General features: G+C 34.4%; 1 long non-coding RNA gene across 1 annotated transcript in view; it reads right to left on the bottom strand.

Moving 5' to 3' along the window:
- Positions 1-594: 594 nt before the first annotated feature.
- Positions 595-14,043, bottom strand: part of LOC143679358 (uncharacterized) — a 196,254-nt gene continuing 182,805 nt past the window's right edge. The window contains exons 7-8 of the long non-coding RNA XR_013173683.1: positions 4,361-4,474; positions 595-635 (exon numbers count right to left, since the gene is read on the bottom strand). This is a non-coding gene — a long non-coding RNA (uncharacterized LOC143679358). The remainder of the gene's footprint in view (positions 636-4,360; positions 4,475-14,043) is intronic.

Raw genomic sequence — 14,043 nt, forward strand, 5'->3', positions numbered from 1 at the left:
CATGGAGAGAGCAGGAAAACAGCAAAGTGAGAAGAGGAAGTCAGCTGGCTGCCCACCCTGCAGGGTCAGACACACAAAATTTGGAAGAAAAATCTAGTAATAGTGATTTCTTGAGGAACTTCAGTTGCCATACAGAATGAAACTCTAATCTATAATCACCTCCTCAAGGGAAAATGTAGCTTATACATTTTTAATGCATAGACTAGTTTAATGTGGAGTTGCGAGCAATCATGGTTGCATTAGATATATTTTCTGTTTCTCTAAGCAGAAGGAAAAAAAAAGGAGAAATGTGTCTTTAAACCAACTATTGAGGTGTTCTATAAAACAATTTATATTAACAAGAAAAAAGTTATTTTTCATTGGATTGGTTTAAATTGGCAAGAATTATTACTATAGATCATGTTGACAATATTGCTTTATATCTTTTTGAATAGTCTTCATTTTCGAGAAAATGAAATATTTTAACTTTCTTGAAAATGAACCACTGTTCATTGCTCAAATGGGCATTGCTAAAGGGTAAGGAAATAATCCTAAAAGCAAGTGTTTATCAGCACATGTTAAAATGAGTCAGAACTCTATGCAACAAAGGGAAGGCAGTTGTAACCACGTACTTTTTCTATCCAAACGTTTCTCACCTGTTATAGGGAGAAAAAGAAAGAGATTTTAATTTGAGATTGTTTTAAGTTAAAATCTTATTAGTTAAAAACTTTTCTTCAGTGATTAATGCATTAAGGCAAAGATATTTCATTCTGAGTTTTTAAAATGATTTTTCATAACAACAGATTTTGTAGTGTAGAAAAATTAACACCATTTTCCTTTGCAATGATGTAAGCCAACTCACGAAATCAAATAGTTTCAGGAAATACTAGATTACTTTCTGCAAGTTTCACAAAAATATTGACAGGACTAGTTAGAGAAGGAGCAGAGGAGATGGCATATCTCCTACCTCGCATCCCTCATTCTTTTCCTTATCTAATGGGGCCAGCCCAGGCATTTTCTGTGTTCTTATTACAGCATCTTGGATAATCTGATATTAGAATTCAACTTGACCACCCACATGTGTAAATCTTAGCCTAGATAAGCAATAGCTAAAGCAGTTTGTTCTGCCTTCTATTGCTTTTACTGAATTTATATTTCTAAGTTCAGACATAATCTTCTACAGAGTTACTAATACAATATTAGAAAGGTTTGATATGTTTTATTTGTCCATTTCTGATTGCTCAACCACTGACATTCCATGGAGGTTACACATAGCTGTCCAAACAGAGCATAAAAATGGAGACATGTTATCTGTGCATTAACAGTGATCCAAACAAATAAAATACACTGCAGAAATAGATAAAAATGTTTACTCTAATTGAAGCTCAGATCCTAATACCCTAGTGACCTTACCAGTCGAAAAAGAATACCATTGTAGAATAAATACTGTGGACAATATGTTCTTACAAAACATTGTTATTCAAAAATAAATAAGGGGATACAAGGATAGTTCAGTGGTAGAATTCTCACCTGCCATGTGGGAGACTGGTGTTAGATAAATTTAAATAAGATTAACTTCATTTTCCTATTGATTGTTGCACTCATTTTAAAAACAGAACAGGTATAAGATTGTAAATAGTTTTAGAAACCTTAAAATGTACAAGGGTGTACAATGTATCAATATTTTTCAATTATAAATAGTTCTCATTTAATGACTTTTATCTTAAGATTCTGCTGCAATGTATTTCAATTCTGGCTTGTGATTACTGGCATAGCTGAAATAATATATAATTTTTTATCAACTACAAAGGTAATCAGTCTGCCATAATTAAAATATGGAATAGTTGTATAAAAAAACACACTAGAAGCTAATAGTAATTGTAGGATTGGCAAATCTGGGGGAAAGAAAATTTATAAATAATATGTAACTTAGGTGTGGAAAATATAGTGTATCGGTATATATAATGTCTAGACATTGCCCATTTCCATATCTGATAATTTTTTCAAACTATAGTAAGAATTAAAAGAGAAAGAAAGAGAACAAATGAGGGAGAAATAATGAATAATCAACCAAAGAAATAAATGTGAAATTAATTTAAGCAAAGGAATGAAGGAAAAGATGGCATCAATATATGAAATTTTCCCTCTTTCCTTTTCTCTGCTCTCTACAATTTTTCTTTTCCATCCACAAAATGTCTGGGTGTTTTAGCATGTGACTATTTTAAGAGTGCTAAGTAAATTCATACTACCATCTTAACTGGTTTGATCAGCCCTCCATTTTCCTTGCATGAAAACTGAAGTGGATAACAATTTGTGGTCGGCATTGAAAATTTCTGAAATTATGACAATAACATTTCATATGGGTTGAATCATGTTCCCCAAGTTTTCACATTCAAGTCTTAACCCCCTGATCTGTGTATGTGAAATTATTTGAAAATAGGTCTTAAAAGATGTTTTTAGTTGAAGAGGGCAAAGTAGATTAAGGTGATATCCTGATCCAATGACTGGTGTCCATGTGAGATGAAGTTTGAACACAGAGAGGCAGAACGTGGCCATGTGACAACTGAGGCAGAGACTGAAGCCCAAGAATTACTAGAAACCCAGCAGAAGTCAGGAGGAAGGCATGGCACAGAGTTTCCTGAGAGATGTCAGAAAGAGCATGGCTTTGCTGACATCTTGAGTTAGGACTTCCACTTTCCAGAACTGTGAGAAAAATTTCTATTGTTTTAAAAGCCATCTAGTACTGAGCTGTTTGTATATAAGCTGGTCATTCCCAGAAACTTCAGGTATGTATGTGACCTCTGAGACTCAGAGTTAGAGCTCTGAAGCTGTGAAAGTCAGCACTACCCCACAACTGGAACTGTTTAAAAAGTTGAAAAACAGCTCAAACTTTGACTAGAGAAATGAATGAAATTGATCTGGACAGGACTGGGGTAGATCAGAATACAGGGTAAAAGATGATATCCATACTTTAAAACTCCCACTTTTGTGTGAGACCAAAGGTAGAGATTCAGTTGGTACAAAATTTATATTTTTCATAGTACACTTACTAATTTAACTTGTATGGTCAGTTTAGTTGAAGACCATAAGTACATGGAATCTTGAATAGGGCATGAGATCTTGTTTGTTTGTCTAGGTTAATGTGATGCCCTGATGTATCCTAGAGTAATTTGGACAGCGAATAAAGAAGTATTTGCAAAGTCCCCTTGGGAAACTAGTGAGAAAGGAGGATATATTCATTTTCCCCATTTGGAGAATTTCTGATATTTTCATAAGCAGTGGGGACAACCAAACCAATAGGCTGAGCCAGTAGGCTAAGTGAATCTTGGGATTCAACCCTATGAAACTTATTCCTGCAAAGGATAGGCTAAGCCTACTTAAAATTAGGCCTAAGAGTCACCCCCAGAGAACCTCTTTTATTGCTCAGATGTGGCCTCTCTCTCTTTTAGCCAACTTGGCAGCTGAACTCACTGCCCTCCCTGCCCCCACCATGTGGGACATGACTCCCAGGGGTGTAAATCTTCCTGGCAACATGGGAAAGAACTTCCAAGATTAGCCAGGACCTGGCATCACGGGATTGAGAAAGCAAAAGGGGGAAGAGAGAAATAAGACCAAATAAAATTTTAGTGGTGGAGAGATTTAAACAGAACCAAGAGGTTATCCTGGAGGTTATTCTTATGCATTGTATAGATATCCCTTTTTAATTTAGGATATATTGGATTGGCTGGAGGGAAGTACCTGAAACTGTTGAGCTGTGTTCCAGAAACCTTGATTCTTGAAAACAATTGTATGATGATATAACTTTTAGAATGTGACTGTGTGATTGTGAAAAATTTGTGTCTGATGTCTCTTTTATCCAGGGTATGGACAGATGAGTAAAAAGTATGGATAAAAATAAATAAATAATAGGAGGGATAAAGGGTAAAATAAGTTGGGTAGATTGAAATACTAGTGGTCAAGGAGAAGGAGGCCCAAGGTGTATGGGATGCATGAGTTTTTTTCTTTTATCTTTTTCTTTCTTTTTCTGGAGTGATGCAAATGTTCTAAAAATGATCATGGTGATGAATATACAACTAAGTGATGATATTGTGAGCCACTGTTTGTACACCATGTACGGACTGTACGTGCATGAAAATTTGTCATTAAAAAAAGCCATTTAGCTTGTGGCACTTTATTACAGCAGCCGTAGCAAACTAAAACAAGTTTGAGTATGTATAGCTTTGATATGAACTTCACAAATTCTTTAGCTTATATATGGAACATATATAGTTGTTACCTAGAGATTTTTCTAATGACCCAGTAGTTTTACAGTAAGAAAATTCTTTCTGACACTGGTAGGTTATAAACTCACGGAGGGTTATAGGGAATGAAAATGGCTCACCCTATAATGAGGTACAGGACTTCCACGTAGTCACATCTTGTTCAGACCCACTCCTGCATGTCGTATGGCTAAAATGGATCAGATAATTTTCAAGGCTTTCTGAATGGCTCTTTCCTGCAGAAATAAATATTAAATTGCACTTCTGTATCCCACCCAGGACTGTGGTAATACAGATACTTTTGATATATTATGATATCCTTTTTCCCATTTACTTTTACATACTTTTCTAATAACCATTCCATTTTTAAAATAAAAGCCTCAGCTATCATTCAAAAACATTAGTGATTTGGTTTTTCAGTAGAAATGTATCATTAAACAGATTTTAGAGTGGGTACCAGTCTTAAAATCACTTCAGTTTTGCAATCTTTCCACATTGGTTGTCAGAAATCCTAGGAAATGGAAACACTTAGGCATCTATTAAATGAAACATCACTGTGTTATAGTACAGTTTTATCTTTTAAAAGTCATCATATCCATTGTAAAAGAAATGGGGTATGTCATCAATAAGTATGGAGAAGAACAAAATCTGGCTATCATTAAAGTATTTCTTTTAATCGTGTATTTTTTTTTAATTAGAAGGATAAAGCATATTAGACCAGAACAGATCAATCTATATTACTAAGGGATTTTCTTGACTCAAAAATCATAGCTGCTTTTTTGGGAGCTACTGAAGGAAAGAGGCAAAAGAGCATCATTAATTCCCAGTGATTCATAAGTTACTGTGCACCCAGCAGAATGAGCTTCATTACTACAGAATTCCATATGATATATTTTTTTATATATGATATACTTTTAACTGAATTTATTCACATTGGATCCTGGAATCTTGTCTCTAATTGTAAGGTAGGATCCTCCCCTAAAAAATTAAATGTCATACCTGAAAGCTTTTTAAAACACTTTGTTAGTCAAAAGGATTTACCAAGAAAGACTAAACCCATTCTTTAAATGGAAAACTGCATGCATTTTCTACAAATGCATTTACAACTAATTATCAAGCACATTTGGTAGCTTCTGTTATAAACATCCATTTCCTCCTCAGTAAAGAGTTCAGTAATAGCCCCTATCCTGATGGACAACAAAGTGGCATCTGTGCTGAGAAGTAACAACATTCCATCAAATCAGCAGTTTGCTTCCAGAATCATATGAATACTCTTAATTTTATGTGCTTTATCTTTGCACTAATTTATTTAAGTAAAAAGTGTCTTTAAGCACTAAGTCTTCAAATAAATACTACAGAAAACTTTCGCTTCTCTCCAGAATATTCTGTGAAGTATTTACTGCTTGCTTTACAAAAGAACAGGAAAGACTGCATGATGTTAGTCTTTCCGTGTTCCCACCTGTCTTATCAAAAGTATTCTATTACTAATTGTTCGGTTCAGCATCTAAATTCATTCTTGGCAAGAATCATGTTTTTCCAGAAGTCCAAGCAGGGACTGCTTCCCGCATTGTATATTTCCTTGATACTCCTTGAGTAACATCTTTAGACTTCTTCCATTGGTACTAGATCTGGGAGTGTTACGGGATTTATCTATTTATTTTAATTATCATGCCTAATAATGTGGAAATACAAATATGAGTTATAATAAACAATTGCACAGTGGTCTTTTGTTATGCTTTTTACTAACAAAACATGCCCTATTACACGATAATCTCTTAGATTTTGCCTTGTAGCTACTGACAAAGTCTTGATGTAAATTCTCCTGTATCTGAGATGCAGTATCACCTGGGGGTTAGAAATTCAAATGAATGGGGTTGCCTCCAAGCCTACTGGATCAAAAGCTTCAGGAGTGGGATCTAGGAATCTTGATTTTAAGCAGATCCCCTGGTGATTTGTGTGCACTTTAATTTTGAGGAGTATTGGTTTGGTGGACTTGTAGTGAATTTTATATGAAATTATTAAATAAATTTCTCATTATATTGGTAGTATAAAAATTTTATGATCTTTAATTGCCCCAATGTATGTATCACATTATAAATAAACATCAAACATATTATGTATTATGTATGTACTATATTAACTGTATATGCATATGTTATACAAATGTTAAAAATATAACATTGTGTTAAGAAAGATCTAATTTCTGAGGTCATAAGAAAAGAAGTCAGTGGCTTAAATTTTTTATCAAAGCCTGACAACTCTAAGCCTTACAATTGCTCTTGTACTTTATTCATAATATTTCAGTTGAAATAGCAAAGACAAAATTTATATACATATTGCTCAAGTAAGTAAAGTTATGTGGCTTCTAGTGGTTAAACAGAAAGTAGAAAATAAAATGGTTTCTCATCATGACGAAGGCAATTTCTGTCAACTGATAAAAAACATGTGACATCACATATTTACTAGGCTTCAAAAATAATGATGAGTTAACTGTTAATAAGTACTCTGTTTCATAGCTCAATAGTCATAATATTTTTAATTGGTCTGATGTCTTTCTTTAGATTTTCACATTCACTATTAAAATGGAAACTTTTTGAGGGAAGACAATTTCCCAGATCATAATTTCCAGAAAGATAGGATCATATTATTCTTGTTTTAAGTACTCTTCCTGATAAGAACATAAAGGCTGATATGCAGAAGGTTTTTTATATATATATACATAGTGTGTGTGTGTGTGTGTTTTTGGGGGGTGTGCATGGTCTGGGAATCAAAGCCAGGTCTCCCATATGGAAAATGAGCATTCTACCACTGAAACACCATGCACCCGAAAATAGAAGCTTTTAAATAGATATCAGTTGAATCAAAATGTGTATCTTCGTGGAATTTCATGTTTAAAGAGGTTCTTGCATGTTTTAAGATTGTCTTACAAAAGTGATTGCTGAATAAATATCTCTTGATTTTAACTGAGTTTGATTTGTAGTACCAAATTTGAAAGGAAGTGAGTTGATAGTAAAATTTATCAATTAATGATGACCAAGTACTTATAAAATGCCGGTATGTTTATACATTTCAGGCATTTCACATATTGCATAAATTATCTTTAGGCAATAATATTGCATCTATTAATTTTCATTTCTGCTAATTGTATAAAATGTATCTATTTACTTCATGCCAATTTAAATGCAATGCATGTATTCACATGGAATGTGGAAACACACTCATTTTAATTGCTTTTCCAAGCCTACATGAGTAACATGAAATAAATCAGACTGAAGCAAGAATAATTTGCTTCTCTCTGATATATTTTTGAGAGCTGCATTGATGTATAAGATTTGAAATGACATTGTCTGAAAATAAAATCAATTTAGCTGATAGATTTAGATTTATCAAATTACTGAGGCTTTTGAATGATACAGTTTAAGAATACTACTTAAAATTAACTAAAATTCAATATGGTGACTTAAAAGATCATTCCAAAATAGAATCAACTTTAAGTTAGTTTGCTATATTTTCTGCCTATAGTACAAATACATGAAGAAACTCGAGCAGAAAATCAGTCATATTAAATTTACTACCATCAGAAAAACCAAGGTAATCTAAAAATGTAGCTCTAATTTTCAAATAAGGGTAAGCATTACAGGCTAACGGAGGCAAGTAAAAATAACTGCTTGATCTAATAAAAACATCGATATATTCAATGCAGATCTTAAAGATATTTTAAACATCTTAAGTATTTATATAAGTGCTATTTATTTTCCTATACCAAAAAAATTTAAGAAATAAGCATACTTGCAAATTTAGTAATTCTTCCATTCCTGTTGAACTGCCTACTGACTGCATTATATAATTTATTAAACTGGTAAATTATTTTGGCATGCTAATTATTAAAGAATACAGCATAGTTCAATTTCCTTCAGTTTTTTCTGCCCTCCCCCTCACACACATGTTATTAGGGCAAGTATATAATTCAAAGACCATATTGTTCCATTTTATTCATGACACCCACCTGGAAAGAAGTAGGGAGTGAATATTTAACTACAAGTAGTGATAAAAAAGAGAGAATAATGATAAACATGCACTACATCACAATTTCACAAAGCAAATGTCTACAATAGCACTGTTGGAAACAGAATTGAAAGATTTGGTATGGGGAGCTCTAAAGCAGTCTGGCATTGGTGAAAAGAGCCTTTTCTGAATACCTTTATCCTAACACTCTTTAATAAAGCATAGAAAGTACAAAGCAAACCGTTCCAAGCATTAATCCACCATTAATTTAATTTCTTATATTTGCATAGATATCTATTAAACTATCTTCATTTTTATCTCCATACAAAACCTCTTATACTGGCCTTATAGAAGAAGAGCGACAGATCACAGACTTAAAAAAAGTAGTGTGTGAAGCACGTATTCTTGAGTTTTCTTTTTCATCCAATTCTTGGAGACTAAAATCATACTTATTTGGTGGTCCTCTGCTAGAACCTCCCGAGTGGAAAATGTGAAATAATTTTCATAAGCAGGTTCCTATACAGGGAACATAAAAATGATATTTAGGAGTATTTAGGATTGGAGATGAAAGCTCTCACAGGAACCAATAAACTGGAGACAAAGAAACATTGAGATGAATCATTGGCCCTTAGGCTGAAATTTTAAAACACTAGGTATATAATGAGTACTCCTTAAAAATTCCCAGGCTTCAAGGAGACAGGCAAAAAAAAAAAAAAAAAAGATTTACCTAGCTGAATTAAAATTGGAGTGCATGAACTTAGTCTGAAATTAAGGATTCATAAGAAGAAAGGCTCTTAAGAATTAAATGGTATGGTTTTTCCCAAGATATCTGGAAAATTCTTCCAATGAACTTGAATCAGCTTTCCAGAGAGAAAGAAACATACTACAACAAAGGTCTATACAAAGAATTGAATCTCATGCAGGAATATGAGGACACAAAGCCATTGTCACTGCACAACACTGGCTAAAGGCGGGCATGGTCTCCATTTGCCTGGGGCAACTACTGCTGCAGAATGAGGCTGGAGCACACCAGCTCAGGCTATGTGGAAGGAGAGGAGACAAGAACACAATTAACAGAGAAACTCATGGCCAGGAAGAAGCACAGAAACTCAGTGTCTGGGAAGCATGAAGAAAGCCTCTGTGGGGAAAATGAAAATAGAGCAACAGGTAGAAAATATCATCACAGTGTTTCAGAGAACTTTTGAAGTATTGCAAAATATTCAGCAAGGGAAGGGAAGAATTTAGGAGATGTTTCCTTTCATTTTGATAAGAGGTAATGTAGCATTGAGAATGACTTCTGGACTGGAATCAGACGAACCTGTGTTCTAATACAGGTTCCATCACTTATTCCTTGGGTGATCTCAGAAATTCACTTTTTGGTTCCTTACTTGTACAATGAGGACAATGATAATCACTTTGTAGGTTTTCATGACAATTAAATGTAATAAAATAAACACAATTGATATTCAATGATTACTACTACTATTAATATCGCAGCTACCACTTCTATCAGTAAAATGAGAAGCAAAAACAGTCAACATCCTCAGGCCATAAAGTCTAAACAAAAAAAAAATATATATATATATATGTGTATATATATGTATATATATATATATATATATATATATATATATATATATATATATATATATTATTTCAGGGGACATCCCAATTGAGTGAAAGCCGTATGATTTCTCCATGGCCTATTCAGAAAGTTCATCTTAAGGCATTACCTTAGTAAGAATTTTCTTAAGTGTTCATAACAATAAATATACTTACTAGGCACATGTATATATTTTAAGATAACTGGCATGATTATTTCATGAAATTCTTTATTACTTATCCTCTAAACCAATAATTAGTGGCTTACACAAGACGCACCAAAAGTGGAGCAAAAAACCACATTTCATGGTTTCGACCACCTTTAAAGAACATCCACAAATAACTTGGATTAAGGAAGAAGAACTTGTTTGCCAGAATCAGCAATCCTTGGAATGAGACAGATAGGAATAAGGAACATGGGAACCTTTCCCAAATCACAGGGTTTAGTCTTACTTTCCTATATGTTATGCTTAATTTTTCCATGTAAATTTGATTTCTATCAAGTTGCTATTTAAACTTGATTTCAAGGAGTAATGTTATACAAAAAATGAAAATGACTAGTAAGAGTTAAAATTACTACCCTTGGTAAAAGTAAATAAAAGTTGGAAATATTAAAGTGAAATTATATAGCCACAAGGAAAGATGTTTATGGGAATCAGAGAACAAATGGGGGAAATAAGGGATCATATTCTAGTTTGTCTTTTTTAGGGGAGTGCATGGTCCAGGAATTTTAGTTTGTCTTTTAACCAATATTCTACATTCTCTTCTAGTCCATACCAAACCTTGCAAAGTTAATCTTTCATTACTGCTTTACCTCTGAGTTAATCTAGGCTCAGAGATAGCATACATGTCAGAGATAACTCATATGTGGCAAGGTGTTAACTCAAGTTTCCCAGATCTCAAAGCCAATCCCCTTTCCACTATGCATGATGTCTCTATGTTCAAAGAGGCAAAGAAGAATGTATTGTCATGTCCCTGACAACTGTCATTTTTTTTAACATTTCACATGTTTCAAGTATACATTCATTAGCAAAACTCATTGTGATTTAAGCTTTAGCCTCCAGAAAATACACATAGTCAGCATGAGAAATGTTTCTTTGTGCCTTCCAGTCATATTTCCAGTGACCAAAATGTTTGTGCCCTTCCCCTCAGCTTCCTTTCCAGCCCAGAAAATTCCTACTCATCTGTAGAAAAGGGGTCCATATCGCCTTATCTATATGGCTTTAGTTATTCAACCCCCATCTCTTCTCAAATACACGAGACTTTGGTGTCTTCCTCTGTGGCCCCCAGAAATCTTCAGGACCTTTCCACATGAGAGCTCCCTTAAATTCATTGTAATTATTTGTTAGCACACATCATATGTCTCTACAAGGCACAGATATGTTGGTTTATTCATGCGGTTTTTTCTTTAGTGACTAATAAAGTGAACAATACATAAGTGCCTAAGTGCTTGATGATGATTAAATGAATTCCCCCCTATACGTGGTCTGCTTACATAAAACAAAATTGTTAATTATTCAATCCACTTACACAGAGAAGGCAGCCAAAAATGGATTTGCAGTTAGTGAACTTCTTTCTCCTTTCCAGGTTCCCTACAAATGAGGAGCATCTATGGGAAATTTTCCACTGAATATGGGTAAAATTAATTTCAATTCTGAGTAATCACTTATCTGAAATGGATCCTATGCTTTCCTTCCCTGCTAGTATTTATGAAAAGACTGGAGAGTACCACCTCATTACGAACATCTAATTACTTTTATATTTCAGACACTAAATTTGCTTGGATGCCGTAAAGATAGCTTCATTACTTTCTATTTAGAGGCACTCTGGGTGTAAATTGCATCCAAGTAAGTCTCTCCTTCCAAGAATGGAATTAGGTTTCCTTACACTCTCAGGGACTGTGATGCATAACACAGGTTACATGTCAGAAGCATTTCCCCAGAGATGAGGGTTTTCAACAATACAACTATCTAATTATAATATACTATTTGGTCTGGAATCCATTACCACTTTGAAAAGGAAGCGATTAAAATGTCTTCATTGGAGGTCAAAATCAACTAATGAAATGTACTCTTAAAAAATAAAGAATCTTTAAATATTTATCCTTTATGTGTTGGATTTACTAAATTAGATAGATTCTCCCTGATGAAACTGCCTTACAGTAAGTACAAAGGATAAAAAAATGCAAAATAAATAAATAAACTTTCCTGCGCACTTCCTATTCAAAGATGATGTTACTGTCAGTGATTGCTATTTGTGTGTGTGGGTGAAGCGGAAAAGACCAATCTGTAACCTCCGGTCCCTTCCACACTGTGCACACATGGAGATTGCTCTTTGATTTGCAGTTGCTATTTGCAGAGCTTGTCACTGTTTGCAACTCTGCTTCTTGGGCTCACCTTAAGCCTAAATCCTCTGCTCTAAAAACTCTGTAGTTCCTGATTGCAACAAGTCTGCTGCTCTGATTCCAGTTTTCTCAAAGTTGACTCTCATGACAAATTATTGGAAACTCTTTGTCAGTGTACATTTTTGTGTTGCCTTCTTCCATCTCCTTTCATGGAACCAATATGCAGTTGTATGAACAACTAGCTCTCAATAATCTTTATGCTCATCTATGGAAAATTTTCTTACCAGGAACATTCTTTCCATGTTGGTGTCCGAGATTGTTTTGTTACAAAAGAAATCAGCTCTCTTCTGATATCCAAAGCAAAACTTTATTTAATATGATCCTGTCCTGGCTTCACATTTTTTTAACAGGACTCATCAGGGACTCTGATGATTAAATTAATCAATAAAGCATACATAATATGTATCGTGTATGTAGGGCTAAATGAATATTTGTTGGAGTTTCTACTATTTTTAAGGCACTCTGATAGATGCTGTCGTTATTTTAAAAAAAGTATAAGGCATAGTCTTCTCCCTGATTTATCAGTATAGTGGTAGAAAAGACCAATACATAAGCAAAAAAAAAAAAAAAATCAAGATGATATGGCAATGCTTTACATATTGTGATAGCAAAGACAGTCACTTAACCTGGTAGAATCAGAAGAGTTTAAAAAGGGTAAATAAAAAGCTGTTAACTATAAAATGTAGTAAAAACGTTTCAGGCATAAAGAAAAAGAAAACACATGCAAAATGCATATAGGAGGGACTGAACCTCGCAAGTTTGGGGAACCTTAGGCAAGATTCAGATTCTGCCTCCTACGGATATTGAGTGTTTTAGCTGATCTATTCTCTTAAATCATTCTCAGCATTTTTTACTACTATTTATTTTTTAATCGTATAAGCCTGAGGGTGTCATGGAGGGTAAATTCACAAGCAAAAACCTCTAGTTTGACACTGTCTTGGAGGCCAATACCACAGGCAGATTGCAGGGACCAAGTACCATTTACAACCCCCCCCTCCCACCCCGCCAGCTGCCTCACACTCATCAGAGGGCACGGCCACACAGGGGACACACTTCTGGCAGCACATGTTTAGCCTACCAAGAAGGCTAGGAAGAAATGATTTAAGCACCCTATAAATCTCTCTCTTAAATGTCTGAAGGCCATCATGTTCAGTAAAAGCAATACTGGTAGGGAACCAAGAATTGCTGTTGCTTCCAGATCTGCAATCTTAACATCATTTTTAATATTTAGATTTAGAACAAGACCCCTGAAATTGCAAACTAGGAAAATAATGAATCCCTTTATGAACTATAACAATTCTATGGCACCCACTTATTCATTCATCTTTTATTTATTCATTAATAAATATTGAGGCGCTGAAGATATAGTCTTGAATTGAAGACATGTGGTCCTTGACCTTCTCGAGTACATGGTCTGGTAAGAAAGACAGACATTGAGATGGTCACAAATGTCAGAAAACACAGGATTCTAACAGAGGGATAGAGGTTATATTGGGGGAGTCTTCAGGCAAAACTATTCTGAATGGCATTGAACTGGTGACTTAGAGGATGCATGGGTGTTAGTAAGATGCAATGGACAGTAAGGAATAGCATTATAATTAGAGAAAAGTTCATAAACCAAAGCCCTTAGGCAATAAGGAGCTTGCTATTGAGGGAACTGAGGAAGCAAAGGAGAAAGGGGCCTGAGATAAAACTGGGGCTTGGGAGGAAATTCAGGCAGGCCTTGGTGACCATGTTAAATCCTCACGGTCTATAAAGGCCTTGATGCAAATTTTAAATTCATTAGATCTGAGT

Source organism: Tamandua tetradactyla, chromosome 4 (assembly GCF_023851605.1).
Source record: "Tamandua tetradactyla isolate mTamTet1 chromosome 4, mTamTet1.pri, whole genome shotgun sequence".
NCBI lineage: Eukaryota > Metazoa > Chordata > Mammalia > Pilosa > Myrmecophagidae > Tamandua > Tamandua tetradactyla.